Raw genomic sequence first — 20,542 nt, 5'->3', positions numbered from 1 at the left:
ACCTTTAATAAAACTCCATTCCACTCATGAATCTTTAAATATGAAGCCGTTACATTTTACTATGTGTCTTTGTTTGTGTGTATCTAAATTGCATGGACGCTGTTACAAACTATCCTATAAATGAGAGTAAGAAGTAATTTCTAATACAATAGCAAAGCAAAACCAGTGTGGCTAACAGAAGCAGTTTTTAATTGCAATTGAATTTTTTTAATGAAAGTAGATTTTTTATTAATATTTATTGAGCTCTACATTTTTCTCTGCTCCCCTCCCTGCCTCTCCCCTCCCCTCTTCAATCCTCCCCCAAGGTCCCCATGCTCCCAATTTACTCAGGAGATCGAAAGTAGATTTTTTTTTAAACATACAATATATGTGGATTGTGGTTCCCACTCCCCAACTCCTCCCAGATCCTCCCATCTTCCCAAATTTTTTCCTGCTCTCTCGGTAGAAAACAAACAGGTATCTTTAAAAATGAAAAAAAAAAAAAAGATAAAATAAAAACAAACCTGAATAGGAGAACAAATGAGCACAAGAACAGCCAAAGAAAGAGCACATGAAACACATATAGATGAGAGATACACACATGGGGACACGCCAGAATCCCCTAACCCACAAAAACTACCTTAAGCGATTGTCCCCAGCTGTGGGCAGAGTTAAAGTGGCTGATGTCAGCAGTTCTCACTGTCCTGGTGGATGGAATGCCGACCACAGTCACCCCCCTTCATTCCTCATTCCTTGTGGGTGTCAGTAGGGCAAAGACAATGTTCCAAGTATGTTTACCCAATGTTGTATTCCGAAGACTCTATACGTTTCCTTCCCTAGTGTAGCCCTCTCGGTGTACCGTGGACAAAAGAAGTGACATGTCTTGTTGATGTAAAATTTTTTAAAATGGTGTATTCTTCCCCTAAGTGAAATTGTATGGGATGCATATGTATGAGTATATGTGACATAATCCCTAATATTTCTAAAGATACATATATTTTTAAATAAAATGTCATTAAATGTGTCATTAGATGTGGCAACTTAGTTGAAATGCATTGGACCTTAAATGTTAATGGAAACCACGTGCAGCAATGACGATGACAGTTGTGATTTAGAAAATCGCTCTTATTTCTGGAGGCTGGAGGGCCTCCGGGTGTTTGTCTGTGAAAACGTGTTCTCATTTTAGTCTTAACTTGGTTTTGTCGCCCAGATCTACGTGAAGTTATTTGGGGATTTATCTTAATTGAATCTTTATATCTATATCATGCTGATGTTTCCCCAAAGGCCTTTCAGGACTGTATGAGCCTGTCTGTTGGCATACAGGTATGATTCTTCAGCAAGTGGGCAATCTCCAGAAAGAGAGACACAGCAGAGATACCTGGTCAGAGTTCGCACATTTGTGTGTGGGTGTATATGTGTGGTGTGTTGGGGACTGTGTGTGTGTGTGTGGTGTCGGGTATGTGGGTGTGTGGTGTGGGTGTGCAGGTGTGTGTGTGTATGTGGGGGGGTGGAGGGGTGTATATGTGGGGGGGTGTGATGTGGAGATGTGTGGTGTAGGGGTGTGTATTGTATGTGGAGGGGGTGCGTGTGTTTGTGTATGTGTGTATGTGGAGGTGTGTGGTGTGGGTGTGTGTATTGTGTGTATGGTGTGTGTGTGTGTGTGTGTGTGCTGGATGTTGTGCCCTCGTGTGGAATGTCTGAGATGGATGGGGAGAAGAATGGTGACTGAAGGTCTAGTTACCTTTCTTTGTTGTGACAGACACCATGACCAAGGCAGTTTGCACAAGAAATGGTTGATTTTCATTTAGAGCTGGTTTGTCAGCGTGGACCAGCATGGCAGCTGGAATAAAAGGCTGAAAGCTCACATCTGGAACTGCAAGCATGAAGCTGGGAGAGCAAACTGGAAATGGTGAAAACCACTCCCAAAGCCTATCTCCAGTGACACAGTCCTTCACCAAAGTCACCCTCCTTGACCCTCTCCCAAACAGCACCACCAGCTGGGGACCAAGTGTTCAAATACAGGAGCCCTTGGAGGGCATTCTCATTCAAACCAGCACACCTCCATTGCATGGGCTTCACCGCTTGGGGACAATGGGAAGTGCATTGGCTGTCTAATTGTAGGAAGGAATGCCATTACGCCAGCTCCAGACAGCATTCGGTTACTGTCTGGTAACACTGGTGCTCTGGGAGACAGTTCTGAAACTCCTGTCCCCACTCCAGATGGCTCCATGACTCTGGGGACTGTTATATTGCTGCTATAAAGCACCTGCCAATGCTGTTAATTAATTGCACATAAATCTCAATGCAAAGATGTGGAGAGATGCATGATACAGAAGACCCAGCTATTTTACTGAAAAACAGTGAACACAGCAGAGTTCATCATGCTCGATTCGAAGTTAACTATAGAGCAAAAATTTTTGTTCAAAGTAAATGTATAAGGACAATATTAAACTACTATGGGTAATATAATTCTATCCACAACTCAGTGAATATACACCTGTATTCACCTATAAATAGGAAAAAAACCAACATGCAATGGAACGCCACAAACAGTATCTGTTGTAAATGCTCTGGCTCTATTGGTTTTGGAAGGAGGATGAGGTATAGAGAGTAGGAATTAAAAATATGAATGTGGATTGAAGTTACAAATGGTTACAGAATCACCTTGGGCTAGGCAGAAGGTTGTAGCCAGGTGTGGTGGTATACACCTGTAATCCGGGCACTAATGAAGCCAAGGCAAGTAAGTTAGGATCTTGAAAACAGAAGAATATAATAGGACCCTGAAAAAGAAAAACCACCAACAATAAAAGGAGCGAGGGAAGGCACACGGAGAACTGCGAATACTGACCCAAGCAGATGCTGGGAAAGATACTGGGATGATATGAAGAGAACGGGTTCAAGGCTCAGGAGGAAAGATGGGCAGGAAGAAGAATACCGCGTGATCCATAGTACAGACAACTATAAGTGTGCATTTCACACCAGTCCACTGTGACCACTTTGAATTTCCCGACACAATAAATAATAAATGTTTGAGGTAGTGGATATTATAATATGTACAAAAGAATTAACCAAAAAAAGCTCCAAGGATGTTTTTATAGTGATAAATGTAGAGATTCCCCGGGACTATGAAAGGCTTAGGAAACAAGTGAAGGTCGGAATAACGCAGAGGTCACGTGCCTGTCCCCAGAGGACAGTCGCAGTTCTATTATGAGCAGCTCTGCAAACAGCGTGGTAGCTGCACCTGGAAATGCATCATTGAGGCAGAATGGACAGCAGGCAAACACTGGGTGTGTCTGAAAATGATTCTTGCTAAATAAAATTGATATTGAAAATGAGTGTCAATGAAATATACAATTCATTTTAAAGTCTGCTCATATTTTATGAAAAATAAACTTCAGAAGTTCTTAGTGCTTTTAAGAGAAAAGTTAAGGAGTGGAATGAACACTTTTATTTCTGAGACTATATTATCATTAAATGCTACTGGTTCTAAATCTTTACCACGATCTTTTAAACCTTAAACATGCCTTGTTACTTTTTTGAAAATAGATCTTTTTTTGCACACAATATATTTGGATTGTGGTTCCCCCACCTTCCCGAATCCATATCCTTTCTTGCTTTTTTATTAGAAAACAAACATGCTTGAAGTTTTTGTCATACAAGTTTTTCACTTGCTTGGTTAGGGTTACCCCAAAATACTTTGTATTATTTGAGGCTATTGTGAATGGCGTTGTTTCCCTAATTTCTTCTTCAGTCCACTTGCCATTTGTGTATAGAAGGACTTCCTTAAGACCCAGCTATGCCGTTCTTGGGCATGTACCCAGAGATGCTCCATTCTTCCACAAGGACGTGTGCTTAGCTATGTTCATTCAGGCTTTATTCATGATGCCAGAGCTGGAAACAACCTAGATGTCCCTCAACCAAAGAATGGATAAATAAAATGTGGCACATTTACACAAAGGAGTATTACTCAGCCATTAAAAAAAAAAATGGCATCGTGAAATTTGCAGGCAAATGGCTGGAACCAGAAAAAATCCTGAGGAAGGCAACCCAGGCCCAGAAAGACAAGCATGATATGCACGTATAAGTGGATATTGGCTGTTAAGTAAAGGATAATCATTGCTACAATCCATAGACCCAGAGAGGCTAGGGAGGGGCCCAGGGGGACACCTAGATTTCCCTGCGAAGGGGAAACAATATGTGGGTGGATATGGGCATGGAAACAAGAGGGATCAGGTTAGGGAGGGAGAGAGATGGCTGGAATTGGCGGGCATTTGGGGGACGATGTGAAGGGTCCCTGGGACTTGTTAGCCAGCGTAGTTAGTTGAAATGATGAGCCCCAGGTTCAGTGAGAGACCCTGTATCAAAAAATAAGGTGCAGAATGGTTGAGGACAACACCCAACATTAACCTCTGGTATGCATATACATACATACACTTACTACACAATACATAAAATCAGTACTGCTTTGGAAGTGAGGGCTATAGACTGTCCAGGCTTGTACAGTGTTGCTATGGAGATTGGAACTGTGGTGTAGATGTGCTATTAGCACACAGTGAGTGTTAGACATCCTTCCATGGGAGAATGACTCTTAGCACGCAGTGAGTGTCAGACATCCTATGGGAGAAGGACTATGTAGCACGCAGTGAGTGTCAGACATCCTTCTATGGGAGAATGACTATGTAGCACTTCGATAATTTTTACTTGGCACTGCTTGTGATGGTGAGGTTCTCTTTTAGAAGTTTTAATAAACAATAGTATTTAAGTGAAAACCCAGTGTTGCTACTTGGATACTACAAGATACCGGCACCACATACACACAGGATAACAGACAGAACGTGGATTTGTGCCGTGAAAACACCACACACTTTGCGTCACCAGGGCTGAGTGACACCTCATTAGATAAAGACATCTGCCACTAAACTTACTGACCTGAGTTCAGTCCTCGGGCCCCGGATCCACGGGTGAGAACACAGACTGTCAAACCTCCACACATGCACCAATGCGCATGCTTGCCCATGCATACACACAACTGTAAAAGGAAAAACTCAACTTCGCACACACAAGAACACGCCTTCTAATTTGGGACCAGAGTTGTTTTTTATTGTGAGTCCTGAAATATATGTTAAAGTCCTTGTGTGGAAATTTTTTATGCTAAGTGATTACAAGTTGAGATCATCAGGGTGGCCTGTTGTATAATCGCAATGAGATATTGGAGAGAAACGTCCCTCCATCGTCAGAATGGGTCACCTGTTCCCCTGAGTTTTCCAAATGTCTGGGAAGTGTCTCGGCTTGGGATGTGTACAGTTCTGTAACTGTCACTGGCCTGGCAGAAACGAATAGTCTAAGGAGACACTGTGTTCCTCAGACTAACCATCAGATTACTGGCATAACCCCCAAGAAACCAGAATTATCCATCCAGGAATCTCATGCTGGGAGAAAGAAGATGCTGGAAAGCCTCAGGACTCAGGATCGTGACACAGGAAGTGACCTACAAACTGTGCTCTAGTTAATGGCAGTGCCGTGACTGTAGTAGGTTGGAGTGGGGAAGCTCACCTCTCAGATCTCACAGTGCTGGCCACTCGTCAGACTGCCTCGCTGAAGACAACATCAGACAGTAGTGGGTCAGTGGTAGACGGGACACACCTTGCCCAAGTCTGCTTAGTTGTGCATATCCCTGGCCTATTTCAATTTAATCTCATTTCAGGTCCCTGAAGGGGGACTGGAGTGGGGGGACTGGAGTGGGTTGCTGACTTCTTGGGGTACAGACTGTGACCCTAAGTTAAGTAATAGAACCATGCCCCCCAAGCCAGATCCTTCTAGACCTGGAAGCAGCTTTATAGACTCTGCACAACTGCAACCATATTCCAACCACCACCTTCCTCTTCCAAAAGATTGTTGACTACTGTCCCTACTGCATATATCAGGCAGTATCCTGTGACTCCCCCGACCCCAGCATGTCAAGATTCCTGTCGTGGCAGACAACCGAGTTTATACACTCAACTGCACTCCTAGTCACTACAGTGAGAGCAAAGGAGGAAATGACATTGAAAACAAACCCCAAGCCCCCACGATTTTCTTCACCGCTGCACTTTGTTGCCTCCTCATTTGAACATAATTTATAAAATCTTTTCTTCTAAGAACAGACTTCATTTTGTTCCCACGTGGCATTTCTGAGGAGAGGGCATCTTCATCTAGAAAGAATCCTTGATGTAAGCTGAGCTCTTGCTCACTCTCTTCACAGTTTAATCGCTGTACTTGTTCCACGTTGTTTCATAACTTTTTTGTTTTGTTTTTTGTTGTTCAAAACAGAGTTTCTCTGTAGCTTTGGAGCCTGTACTGTGGACCAGGCTGGCCTCAAACTCACAGAGATCTGCCTGCCTCTGCCTTCCGCGTGCTGGGAATAAAGGATGTACCCCCACCACCCAGCCATAGCTTTTCTTTAAATATTGTGTACCACATATTTCAGGGATGTGTCAAGTTAAAGATATTTTTTGATTTTTAAAAAATTATTGTGTCCCTCTCGTCCAGGAGCATGCAATGGTGTACATGTGGAGGACAGCCTTGTTAGGTTGGATCTCTCCTTCCACCCTTATGTGGGCTCTAGGGACAGACTCAACTCATCAGCCTCATCCAGAAGCATTTGGCCCCCTGAGCCATCTCACTAGCATCTAAAGATGTCTCTGTTTGAAAATACAGTTTCACCAGAGGTCAAATGGACAGATGGTGGAAAGACACGGAATGTGATGTCAGTGGAATCGAGAGCCTGAGTAGCCCATGTTTGGATCGTCCATTGAGATCACACCCTCGTCTGAGCTTTTGGATAGCGTTTTGGTATTTTGTGGAACTCCCAGATAGCTGGAGAATGGACTAATAAGCAGAGAGCAGGACAAGCATTTAGACTTTTTCTGCATAGCCACCGCCTTCCCCAGCAAGTGCACATCTTTCGCTCCTGCACACTGGATACAGGTAAAATGATGTATTTATTTAACTTGGAGGTCTGTGTTTCACCAGATTTGTACATTTCCCAACGGGCCTTTTATATGTGGGAAAACAAAAAGAGTATTAAAACTACAAATGAAGCTTGATAATTTGTTTCTACTTCCCTGATACATTATAAAACAGAAAGTGTCTTGAAAACTAACAAGACCCACAGCGGGGGGGCCAGGCGGTGGTGGCACACGCCTTTAATCCCAGCACTCAGCACTCAGGAGGCAGAGGCAGGCAGATCTCTGTGAGTTTGAGGCCAGCCTGGTCTACAAGAGCTAGTTCCAGGACAGGAACCAAAAGTTATGGAGAAACCCTGTCTCGAAAATCAAAAAAAAAAAAAAAAAAAAAAAAAAAAACCCACAGCGACCTTTAATCCCAGCATTCCAGAGGCAGAGGCAGGCAGATCTCTGTGAGTTGGAGGCCAGCCTGGTCTACAGAGTGAGTGCCAGGACAGGCTCCAAAGCTACAGAGAAACCCTGTCTTGAAAAACCAAAACAAACAAACAAACCTAACAAGACCCATTGTTTAATTTCCATTTTCTCAAAAAGAATTGTGCTACTGTTCAGTTGGCTTGCTGGCAGTAATAGCCCTAGCATGTACTCTGACAATACTGTGGCAACCGTCTTCTGTGCTCTATATGAAGTCACCAGCAAAAACATAGAGAACTCCAAAACCCTGTTGTTAGGAATATTTTCCTAATGCGAGCTCTCTGCCGACACAAATTCCCAGTCAAGCCAAATCAAAACAAACCAAATTAAGAAATATCCAGGTTTAATGGGAGTCCTGCGAGAGAAAACCAGAGGCCACAAACGCGACCACCGGGAGGAAGGAAAAGAGACCACGTGTTCCTCTTTTGGGAGTTCATTTAAATACTCTGTGGGAGTGGTCCTGACACCCCCTGACCTGGTCTACTGGGATTTGGAGTCCAGACCAATATAACTCTCAGGCCTGGGGGCTGGGATAGATGCGAGGGGCTGGGGCCTATGCTCCCAACTTAACACCTGTCTGACTCAAGAGTCTTAAAGAAGCTGGTGAACACAACCAAACACAGAGTATGCACCCTCTCTGAGAGTGCTGGAGACAGCAGTCCAGGACCTGAATACATCTGAGCAGCATCAGGACCTCCAGGGCACTTACCAAAGCATGAGTGATGTGAGTGAAATCAGAACCATTATCCCTGTGTTGATGTTAGAGTGAGGTCTATTCAGATCACACCCTTGTCCACCACCAGTAAACTAAAGATCAGTAGCATCACCAGTACCGTCAGGAACAGAAGACCTCCATCTGACTGACAGGATGGCCACTTGTGCAGTATCCCAATAGCCAAGGGGGTTCCACACATAAAGACCTCTAGCATGGCTCTAGCAAACCTTGGCCAGTTCACATTGTTGGACCCTGAAGTCCAACTACCGGGAAGAGTCGCCCCAAGAGACCATCTCTCACACCACGGTTGATGTAAAAGCATGAGGATTTTATTAATTCTGTCGTGGCAGGGTCTTTCAGCATTCGAGAAGCCAGAAAGACTGGCTGGTAAGGCTACTTTTAAAGCAAAATAAAAAACAGAAACAATGGGGGAGTCTGGGGGTTGTTCTTTAACTATTATGAGTGGCTTATTCAAAAGGGCAGTTACCAATAATTGGCTAAAAAGCGGTTGCCAGATCAGATGAGGTAAGAGGAAACATCTGAGTGTTACTTTGCCCCTTTCCCAGGGACTGAGTCAAAACATCTGTGGACATCTGTGGGTTATCTGTCCCAGTTTCATAAACGGAGCTCTATTTGGAGAACACTCACAAGGACTCAGGGAGATGGAAAGTTCTCAACATTTTAGTAAGTGCATGTGTAGTTGTTAGATCTTTGGTTCCCAGGGGAGGGGGGCACTACTGCTGAGAGGCCTCAGCTTAAAGTTCTACAACACCAGTTCTTATTCAACCCCAGCAAGAGAGCTACATAGATGCTTACAACATTATCATCTCTGTTAAAGCCAAGATGACGCCACCAGAAAGGGCTTTGTGCTTGCAGTCTCCTTGGAGCTATGAAGAGCCTTTTAAAAACATGACCACAGTTCACTTTCCAGCTTCGACTGGTTGCTCAAAAGAGTATGAACTGGAGTTGACTACCAATTACATAGACTTTTATTCCATTAAGTAGCATACATGTGGATGTAGCTTCAAGATGCCTGCAAAGGAACGTTTTCTCACTTTGTTTAATCCTCCCAAGGCTGTGACCCTTTAATACAGCTCCTCCTGTTGTGGTGATCCCCAACTATAAAATTTTGTTTCTATTTCATAACTGTAATTTTGCTACTGTTATGAATCATAATATAAATATCTGATTGCAGGATATATGATATGCAACACCAAAGGGGTCACAACCCACAGGTTGAGAACCACTGGTTTAGACTGAAGTAAAAAGTCTGGCTTGACTTAGTGTTGTAATGTGCAGTGGAATGGGTGAAAAGCATATTTATTTTCTTTTTTGAGAAATTTTCAGGGAAGTGACGAAACCCTCATGAAGGGATCTCCAGCTCATCCTCGTCAGCAGTGCTCAGGATCAGACACTGTCATTCAGAGTACAATAAAAACACAGACACCTATGCAGTATTGTGGTAGCCAAGGAGATGGCACACAGAGAATCCTGTGCCCCGGCTCCAGCAAAGTTGTGATTCTATCAGGTAAAGGTGTGGGTCACGTGATGAGAAGTGTAAGAAACAGGTGAAACAAGATGGGCGTTTGTAGGTCAGACGAAATGACAGACGTTTTCTAAATGGGAGTAAAGTTAGGTTCAAACTGAGCAGCAAGAGTGGTGCCCTCGTGTTTTATTGCTGCTGTATTTTATTATCTCTCCTGAGCTTCTTCTGTTGGTGTGAATGTGGAACTGCCAGACTGGTGAAGTACCAACATTCGTAATGCAGTGTGACATTTGGAAAGATGCTTGCAGAAACTGTAGCTTAAAAAACAACCAAGAGGACTGGAACATGACTCAGGGATGAAGAGCACTCGTTCCTCTTCAGAGGACCTGGTTAGGTTCCCAGCACCCATAGGCTGGCAACAACTCTAGTGTCAGGGGATCCAGCACCCTCTTCTGGCCTCCTTGGGTATCAAGCATGCATATGGTGGTATCCAAACACACACACTAGCAAAACACTAGTACATACAAAATAAAAATAAATCTTTTAAAAAAAAATCTGGAAATACAAGGAGCTACTAATAAAACCAAACTCTGAAAACACCCACCCCCTTTGCTGACCTGAGACCTCATGGAATCCTAACCAGAGTCTCAACCAGAGCTCTTGGTAGGAACCCACAGAACCCACCTGTCTATTAACCACCCCACACAAAACCACATGAAGCCCAGCCTGGAACCACAGAGAGGATCCTAGACTGATAAACATTCTGCATTTGGGTCCACAGACGGCCATGCAGGGGTGATTGTAAACATTGCTGCTCAAATGGAAAGGTATCCTGGCACCTGGAAGCCAAGGAATACCACTACATCATACAGCAAGGCAAACCTCACATGAGATTTATCGGGAGGAAAGAAACCAGGAGGGTGGCTACCTCTTCTTGAGCAAGAAACATCAGCAAACTGAACAGGATAGAGAGCTTTCATAGAGTTTTTAGTAAAGGGGTAGAACTATTCAGGGTGGAGCTTTCCAGGGTGGAGACTGGTGGGATTTTGTATCCAGAGATTGGGCTTTTTACTCTGTAGGGTGGGGCCAGGGTTCAGCAGTTAGGGTAGTTAGAGTGTTCTGTGGGTGGAACCCAGCAGTTAGAGGTCCTTGGGGGAGGGGCATGGCCACTCATGTGGCTCAAGGGACTTACATTCCCCCCTTTTATGTTTATTATCGATAAACAACCAGGCCATGGGGGAGAGGGTGATGATATCATTAGACAGCTTTCTGTTGAATCAGGACATTAAGGTTCTTTGGGGCCATCTTGATCTCCGTCATCAGGATGGAACCAGGGGCCACAGGTCTCTGGCTCTGTAGCTAGGGGTTGGTTGTAATAGTAACTGGTTAAAAGTCTGGCTGGAAATCTCTTGGATCTGTTGTTGAAGAAATCTAGACAAGAAGTTTATAAGGCAGGGTACAACCAATAGGACTAAGAAAAGCAGGGAAAGGAGGTCAAGAAGGGTAGCATCCCATTTCATATGTTGGAAGCCAGCCTACACCTGTAGGTGTTATAGGTCTGCAGGGAATGTGTCCTGGCCACCAGAAGCCAGGCTACACCTACAGCTTGTGGGGGAATCTATACTGGCCACTAGAAGCCAGGTTATACCTACAGCTTGGGCGGGGGGAGCTATCCTGGCACACCTATATGACTTTTGTAATAAAAGTTAACAAAGCAGGGAGCTCCATAATGACATTTACCCAGGAGGGGAGAGACAAAGTAGAACAGAGGTACAAGCGTCTTAGTGAGTAGAACTGCAAGTGTGGTTGGTGTGGGACAATTCTGTATTCTGTCAATTATGTTTTAAATAAATGCTCATTGGCCAGTAGCCAGGCAGGAAGTATAGGCAGGACAACCAGACAGGAAGTAGAGGTGGGTCAATGAGAACAGGAGAATTCTGGGAAGAGGAAAGCCCATTCCTCTGCAGTCCTGCCTAGACAAAGAAGAAGGAAGATGTGACCTACCCCGCTGAAAAAGGTACTGAGCCATGTGGTTAAGATACATAAGAATAATGGGTTAATATAAGTTATAAAATTTAATAAGAAGCCTGAGCTAATGGGCCAATCAGTTTGATTAATGTAGACCTCTGTGTGATTTCTTTGGGACTTAATGACTGCAGAAACTGGGCAGGACAGAAACCCTGACAACACATGGTAGGGCCCTGAAGGGTGCTGCAGGGGGTATGCCCCTGTGGTAGGCAGCCCAAAAAGCATACAAGATTCTTAAAAGGTCAGAGATAAGAGACTTATGTCTGCTGAGGCTAAGGAGAGAGTGTGAGTATTGAGCCTGGGTGATATATTTGGTGGAGTTTGATGAGGCTGGTAAAGCTGTCCCCCAACCCTGACAATAGGGGAGCAAGAAGATGTAGGTCTGTAAATCTCTGTCGGGACTAAAATAGGTGGTCCGAGTGTCCAGAAAGAGGGAGACAGATTGCCCTGATACTGTGATGTCTGCTGCCAGTGGGAGGTGGCAGTGGTTGGGCAAAGGGAACCCAGCCCCTCAGTCATCCATGGCCAGATCTAGGAAGTCAGCTGAAGGGCCACCTGGGCTTGATGTCCCCATACCATGAGGGACATAAGCACAGTCAACACCCTAATGCCCTTCTTGATGGCACCTTGGACATGGTCTGGGTGGTATATGAGGGATCAGACAGGCCCAGGCCCAGAGAACCTTCTGACTGCATTTGAAACAGGGACCCAGAGGTTTTCAGGATTTGGGAAGCCAGGGAGCCTGGGCAGTTGCTATGGCCACTCAAAGGGTCTTCACTAGCATCAGGTATTTTTGGTTTTGGCATTCTCATCTTTCCCATGGTATACCTTAAAGGCCCTTGCAAGTTACAAACTGATCCCTACCACCTGTAATTTCATTCAGGGTCCTGGTCAGGGACTGCCTCAGCCCTGACTGGGTGGGCAGCCTATAGCTAATAAAGGAGAAAGAGAAACCAGAGAGGCTGGACAGTAAGAGAAGGGACTGTGGGCTGAGGCTTGTTAAGTGTGATCAAAAATAATGGAAGAAGCCAGAAAGTCAGCCTGATCTACAAGAGCGAGTTCTAGGACAGCCAGGGACATTTCAAAAAAAAAAAAAAAAGGAAGAATCATCTGGTTTGGGCCTCACAGCTAGGAGGAATTGTTTTCCCTTGGATGGCTTATGTCATGTGGTCACTTTTATCAAGATGGGAGTGAGGTCACATGGCAATGTCCATCCTTTCCAACTCTACTTGAGATGGCTGTCAGTGAGGGAGCAGCAGCTAAGGTGGCAGCAACCCACACGTTTCCTTTAAGTTTATCTTCGTATAGATCTGTAACTCCCAATCCTTGTGTTCTGTGCTTCTGTTACAGATTTTACAGGGTTTTAATCAGACCCAGTATGCTTACAAATCTTGAGATACAGAAAGTTTTCACAATAGTTTTTCAAATCTTGAGATAAAATTTATACCTTAGCAAAATTTTTAGAGTTAAAGGAAAACCAAAAAGGTATGAGAGGCAATAATCGCTATTGGCAACAGTCCCTTCCTTTGCTTTGTTTTGCTCTCCTTTCTCTGTCACACAGCAGGTGGCTTGCCTGATACCAGACAGATTTTGGAAGAAACCTTTCAACAAACATTCCTGGGTCTACAGGATGGGGAGCCATTCCCTAACTAAAGCCAGATTTAATTCAAGCGGGGCAGCACAAAACAGCAGTCTAATGCCACTCATACTTAAAAGATACCTGGGTCCCTGTAAAATTGAGGGCAAAGAAGGCTTAGAGCTAGGACATTTTTGAGTCTTGGCTATAGACAAAGGATGCTGCAGGAGGGTGGGAGCTGAGAGATGCACCAGCCCCTGAGGAGTGTGTGCAGGGTTGTGCAGGGTGTGTGCAGAGTGTGTGGGGTATATACAAGGTATGTGCAAGGTATGTGCAAGGTGTGTGCAGGGTGTGTGCAGAGTGTGTGCAGGGTGTGTGCAGAGTATTGCAGGGTGTGTACAGGGTGTGTGCAGAGTGTTGCAGGGTGTGTGCAGAGTGCGTGCAGGGTGTGTGCAGAGTGCGTGCAGGGTGTAGCAGGGTGTGTGCAGAGTGCGTGCAGGGTGTGTGCAGAGTGTTGCAGGGTGTGTGCAGGGTGTGCAGAGTGTGTGCAGGGTGTGTACAGGGTGTGTGCAGGGTGTGTGCAGAGTGCGTGCAGGGTGTAGCAGGGTGTGTGCAGAGTGCGTGCAGGGTGTGTGCAGAGTGTTGCAGGGTGTGTGCAGGGTGTGCAGAGTGCGTGCAGGGTGTGTACAGGGTGTGTGCAGAGTGTTGCAGGGTGTGTGCAGGGTGTGTGCAGGGTGCGTGCAGGGTGTGTGCAGGGTGTGTGCAGAGTGTTGCAGGGTGTGTACAGAGTGTTGCAGGGTGTGTGCAGAGTGATGCAGGGTGTGTGTATGGTATGTAAAGAGTATGTACAGGGTGTGTGCAGGGTGTATACAGAGTGTGTATAGGGTGTGTGCAGAGTGATGCAGGGTGTGTGTATGGTATGTAAAGAGTGTGTACAGGGTGTGTGCAGGGTGTGTACAGAGTTTGTATAGGGTGTGTGCAGAGTGTGTGCAGGGCGCGTATAGGGTGTGTGCAGGGTGTGTGCATGTTGCAGCTGGCCTACCCCTTCTACTCCTTTGCTTTCTCCCCATCTTGCTAGGTCTCACTCCTAGCTCCTACTTTGCAACAAACTTACTGATCCATCTATGGTTACTTAAAAGTCTGGACATTTACATAGTGTGTTGGGGGGAGACTAGACAAAGACAAATAGGGCTTGGAGCAGAGAAATGGGGAATGGGGAATCCCTTTCTGTTTCCCTATCACTCACAATATTTGTAAAGGTTCAGAGGGGTATTAGGATCTGAGCTGCCATTAGCTGGCACTTTGGATTGATTATCTAAGGGGTACAGAAGCCAAATTTTATTGCAAAAGTGAATAAATTTAGATCCTTTCAGAGAGGCTGGAAGTTTTCTAAGAGGTGTCCCAAGGGGGAATGAACAAGTATGGAAGACACATTTCCATGGATGAGAGAAGAGGAAATCATCACTGCAGCCTGTAGCTGTGGGCATCACCAGGACACAAAGGACCGAATGAGAACCAAGCTATTCAGTGGGTTATCACCATAGTCAACAGGGATCAGGGGCTTAGCCTGGCTAAGCCAGAGGAGAGACTTAGTGCCTGGTACCAGGGCTTCCATAGATGCAAGACAGTGAAAAAAATTGAGTTTTAGGGGGAGACTTTTATTCACAAGAAAGAGACTGGGAATTGGGTCACAAAATCCATGAGGTCCTAATGGAGCCTTGGGATAATAGGCAGCTCCAGGGGCAATGTGGAGAAAGAGAACAGGAGGGGGCGCCTGGTTTGGCCTAAAGAAACTGCAGGATTGCAGCTCCAGGGGTGGGGGATGGGGTTAGGTGAAGAGGGCCAGCCACAGCCTTAAAGACTGGGCTGGGGTTACCTCTGCTTCCAAGAGTACCAGAGGGGTGCAGGACACTTAACAAACAGTCCCTTTCTCAGACTCAGGGAAACATTTACACAACCAAAGGGGAAACTTACCTAATTGCTGCTGGTGAATAGGGTTCTAAGTGTTCAGTGAGCCAGAAGGTGAGTCTGATGCAGGTGGACTGGAGATGAGGGATGGGGTCTCAGTGCAGCTTAGAGTATGAGGGCATTGGCACCAAATGCAACCATTGTAGCTCAGATGGAAAGATATTCTGGCAGCTGGAAGCCAAGGGATGCCACAAAGTCACACCACACAACAAACTTCACACAAGCGATTTATTGGGAGAGAAAGAAAACAGGAGGGTGGCTGTCTCTGCTCGAGCAAGAAACAGCAGCAAACTGAGCAGGATACAGGACTTATATAGAGTTTCTTAGGAAGGGGGTGGAACTTTTCAGGATAGAGATTGGTGGGATTTCATGTCCAGAGATTGGGCTTTTTACTCTGTAGGGTGGGGTCAGGGTTCAGCAGTTAGGGCAGTCAGAGTGTTCTGTGAGTGGAACCTGGCAGTTGGAGGTCCCTGGAGGAGGGGCCTGGCCACTCATGTGGCTCAAGGGGCTTCTGGTAATAACAACAATTATCCAGAGTTCTAACAGAGGCATGGCCAGATATCCATGCCAATAAATTTTACTAATGACCTACCAGCAGCTAGATCCCATCACAAAAACACAAACAACAGGGGCTGGAGAGATGGCTCAGAGGTTAAGAGCATTGCCTGCTCTTCCAAAGGTTCTGAGTTCAATTCCCAGCAACCACATGGTGGCTCACAACCATCTGTAATGGGGTCTGAACCCCTCCACTGGCATGTAGGCATACACACAGACAGAATATTGTATACATAATAAATAAATAAATATTTTTAAAAAAACAAAACAAAAAATACACAAACAACACAAATGATCGATATGTCTTTTCCAGAAACTAGCACCTTTGATGTTACATTCCCTGAGAAAACAACTTAGCTGCTGCACCAGTGGCTCAAAAAGGGAATTATAAATATGCCCGAGGAATTCAACAAGGATATTCAATGAAGACTGCAAAAAGACAGTCAAAATAATTAAAACCAGTCAGGATATGAAAGTAGTTTAGTAAAGAATTAGAATCTCTGCAGAAAAACTAAGCAATTAAAATGAGAAATGAAAATCTCAGAAAGCTAAACAAAACTCCCAAAGGAAAGCCTTCAACAGATTGGGTCAAATAAAAGAGAGGACTGCGGGCCTTGACGGCAGGGAAGACGAACTGGAGCACTGATTTTATAGTATAACTATAGAGCTGTGGTCAAATGGGCATGCTGTTGGACAAAACAGATACATTGATCAAAGGAACAGAACTGAAGACCGGGCATATGCGCATACACTTACAGACACCTGATATTTGACAAAGAGGTCAAAATGTCACACTGGAGAAAAGACCACATCTTCAACGAACAGCACTGGTGGAACTGGAAGGCTGCATGAAGAGGACTGAAACTCGATTCTTGTCTCTCACACTGAACAAAACCTCAACAGAAGCCCTGACACCCCGAATCTAACCGGTTCTCAGAAGAGAAAACATTTGGATATAGGAAAGTGGTCCCTAAACAGGACCCCAATAGGACAGACATTCAGACCAAGTGGGGCCACGCGAAACAGAAAGATTTTTGTACAGAAGGACACTATCATTCGAGTGCACCGGCTGGCTACAGAATGGAAAAAATCTTAACCAGTTCTACATCTGACATAAGGTTAGTATTTAGAATATACAAAGAGCTCAAAAAACTAAACACCAAGAAATCACGCAACCACATTTAAAAATGGGGCCTGGAACTAAATAGTGTCAAAATGTGAAACACAAATGAATGAGAAATATTCTTTAAAATGTTCACTATCCTTAGCCATCAGGAAAATGCAAATTTAAACTTTGAGCGTTACCTGGTCAGAATGGCCACAACCAAAAACAATTTAAATGACAGCAGACCCCGAGGAGTATGTGGGGAAAAGAGGTTTCTTCCTCACCGCTGACTCAAGTACAGACTAGTGCAGCCATGGAGGAAAGCAGCATAAAGATTCCTCAATAGGCCGGGCGGTGGTGGCGCACGCCTTTAATCCCAGCACTCGGGAGGCAGAGGCAGGCGGATCTCTGTGAGTTCGAGACCAGCCTGGTCTACAAGAGCTAGTTCCAGGATAGGCTCCAAAACCACAGAGAAACCCTGTCTCGAAAAACCAAAAAAAAAAAAAAAAAAAAAAGATTCACTCTTGGACATATATTTGAAGGATTCTACATATCATTACAGAGATACCAGGTCATCTATGTCCATTGCTGCTCTGTTCACAATAGCCAAATGTCCATCTATTGATGAATGGATAGCAAAAATGTGGTACACTAATAGAATATTATTTAGCTGTTAAGAAAAACTTAATTATTAAATCCATAGGTATATGGATAGAACTGGAAACAATCATCTTGAGTGAGGTAACCCAGACCTAGGAAGATAAACACTGCATGTTCTATCATAAGTTAGCTTTTACAGAAGAAGGAGAAGGAGAAGGAGAAGGAGAAGGAATGTGTGTTTCATTTGAAATACCTGTGGAAGTGAAGCGGATGTAGGGTGTCATGGGGAGGAGGAGAAAGAGCGCTAGAATGTAGCACTGTGGCGGGAACAGTGGACCGCGGAGGATTACAGCAGGTGGAGGACGAGAGGCCAAGGCACTGTAGGAAATGTGGGAAGGGACAGCTAACACTAAAACCTTTTGAAAAAGCCACGCTGTAGAAGCTTCCTAAAACACACACAGACATGCACACAGACAGACAAATGTGCATGTGCATGCACACACACAATTTAAATTCAGTTACCCTGTAATAGAGAGCCATATCCCACATGCTACCAAATAAAAGCCCACTACTTATATGCATTTTTTTCTCTTTTTATTCTTTGGAGGCTTGCCACCCAGCTCCCAAATCATCACATGGAGACTTATTCTTTCTTATGAATGCCTGGCCTTGGCTTGGCTTATTTCTAGCCAGCTTTTCTTAAAGTATCCTGTCTACCTTTTGCCCCTGGGATTTTTACCTTTCTCTATTTCTGCATATCTTTTCTTTCCTTCTTATTCCACAACCGGCTGGGTTGCTGGCCCCTGGCATCCTCTTCCCTCACTCCTTCTCTTTTTCTCCTTCTGTTTATCCTCTCTGCCAGACAGCCCCGCCTGTCCTTTTCCTGCCTCACTATTGGCCCTTCAGCTCTTTATTAGACCAATCAGGCGTTTTAAACAGAAAAAGTAACAACACTTCACAGAGTTAAACAAATTCGACATAAAAGAATGCAACACATTTTGCATCATTAAACCAATGTTCCACAACATAATCAAACATAATACATTTAAAAGTATTATTCCATGATTCCTGCATATTTGGAATCATCAGTAGGAACTTAATATCAGTTTTAACCCATTTATCCAGAGATTGATATATGGTTAAAAAAAAACAAAAAAACAAACAAACAAACAAACAAACAGAATTTCATAGAACGGTGAGGAATTATAGTAGAACTTACTACCGCTTGAGCTGGTGGCTTGGTCCATACAAGGAGGGCCTGAGCATTAGGGGAGAGAACCGGGGTTTTGCTCAGTCACGGATGGAGTCAGGGCAAAGGTCGGAATGCAGAGTAAGCACGGCCATCCCAGGGTGGCCAATGCCCTTGAGGGGACAGTGGAGGGCTGAAGGCAGTCCGGATAAAGTTCGCACCCTGTGAAATCAAAGTCCTGAAATGAAGCCTTAAAGAAGTCAAGCTGTAGACAGCAATGGTCAGAGACAAAAGCGGGAATCAGGGTCCGCACCAGTGGTCCCAGCTGGGTTGGCAGCACGGAAGGAAAATGAAAAGCCCAAGCAGGGGCCAGAGGCACCAAGCGGCCCGTTAATTGTCCTGTGAGTCATGGAGTGAGGAGCACTGCTGATGCCCTGTGGGGAAGGCACGTCTTTACGTCTTTACGTCTTTACGTCTCTCTGAACTGTGCGTGCCACAAAGTGCTGTTTGTCGTCACTTCAACCCCCCACACCGCTGTTGCCCTCCTCACCAGCCCCACCCCCTCCCTGGGCCTAACTACTTCATCATGTGGCCATGTGCTCCCTGCAAATGCGCCAAGGCAGGAGCCTTTCTTATTGTCAATGTTCACAGCTGCGTGTTGTGTGGTGCGTCTTGAAGGCCAGGCAGGTCTTGATGGACGAGTCTCCCTAACCACCAGTGAGAACTCACCTTATTATCGCGAGCTGTAGTCCCAGGGCTCTGAGGACTGTCCTGTCCTGTGGGCCTTCGGGTTATGGTGCTTCATATAATGTGGCTGTCTAGCTGTGGTGGTCCAAAAAGCAGATGACACCAGCCATGGATGTGAATCACAGACAGTAATGCGATCCCAGCTCCCTGGGGTGCCGTCTAGGGAACGGTGACTGTGTGGCCTGTATCGTGCTTTGTACATTATCCCTGCTTCCCACCCATTCACGGTTTCTAGATCCTAGGATAGAGTTTCTGGTACCTCCTCCCACAGGTGCAATCATCAGGGACCACTGCTTTCCTCACCTGTGGGGTTTGGGGTTGACAGGGTGTCTTGTAGCCCAGGCTGCCCTTGAAATTCCTATAGCTGGAGATGATCTTTAACTTCCTGTCCTCCTGCTAACCAATTATAAAATTTCAGGTGTGTACCACCATGCTCCGTGTGATCACTAATCTTGCTTATCAGCTTGACTACATCTGGAACTAAGCTGCTGGGCATGCCTGTGAGGGGTTTTCTTGACTGGGTTATTTCAAGCAGAAAAACCCACTCTAAGTGTGGCCCGCACCTTCCTAGGGCAGTCCATGTGAAAGGACACGAACCAGGGAAGCTGCTTCTCACCGGTTTGCCCCTCTCGCTGGCAAGTTCACCCACCATGTGGCAGCAATTCTTGAACAATCCAAGGTAGACTGAGGACCACAAGCTCTCCAGGCATCCCCGGCCTTCAGCTCCAGATGGGAACTGCCAGATTCAATGACCAGCCATATAATCTGTGTATAATAACCAGCATTGTTCTCAACTTTGTGAGAGATTTAAAATTGTAAGTAAACTTATTCTACCTAACTAAAGTTTCTGAAGTTTGCTTTGGGAATAGCTTGTGCCTAGTTCTTCTGTGTCATGCCAATTGTTTCTGGCACTGTGGATAAGAGCCTCATAAACTCTGTAAACCTTCTAAATATCGATAGTTATTGAATAAGATATATCTGCATACAATCACTTATTTTTCTTTTTTTTTTCTTTCTTTTTTTTTTTTTTTTTTTTGGTTTTTCGAGACAGGGTTTCTCTGTGGCTTTGGAGCCTGTCCTGGAACTCCCTTTGTAGACCAGGCTGGTCTCGAACTCACAGAGATCCACCTGCCTCTGCCTCCCAAGTGCTGGGATTAAAGGCGTGCGCCACCACCGCCC

Source organism: Chionomys nivalis, chromosome 4 (assembly GCF_950005125.1).
Source record: "Chionomys nivalis chromosome 4, mChiNiv1.1, whole genome shotgun sequence".
NCBI classification, from domain to species: domain Eukaryota; kingdom Metazoa; phylum Chordata; class Mammalia; order Rodentia; family Cricetidae; genus Chionomys; species Chionomys nivalis.
The sequence above is the reverse complement of the archived record's forward strand: the minus strand, read 5'-3'. Positions refer to the sequence as shown.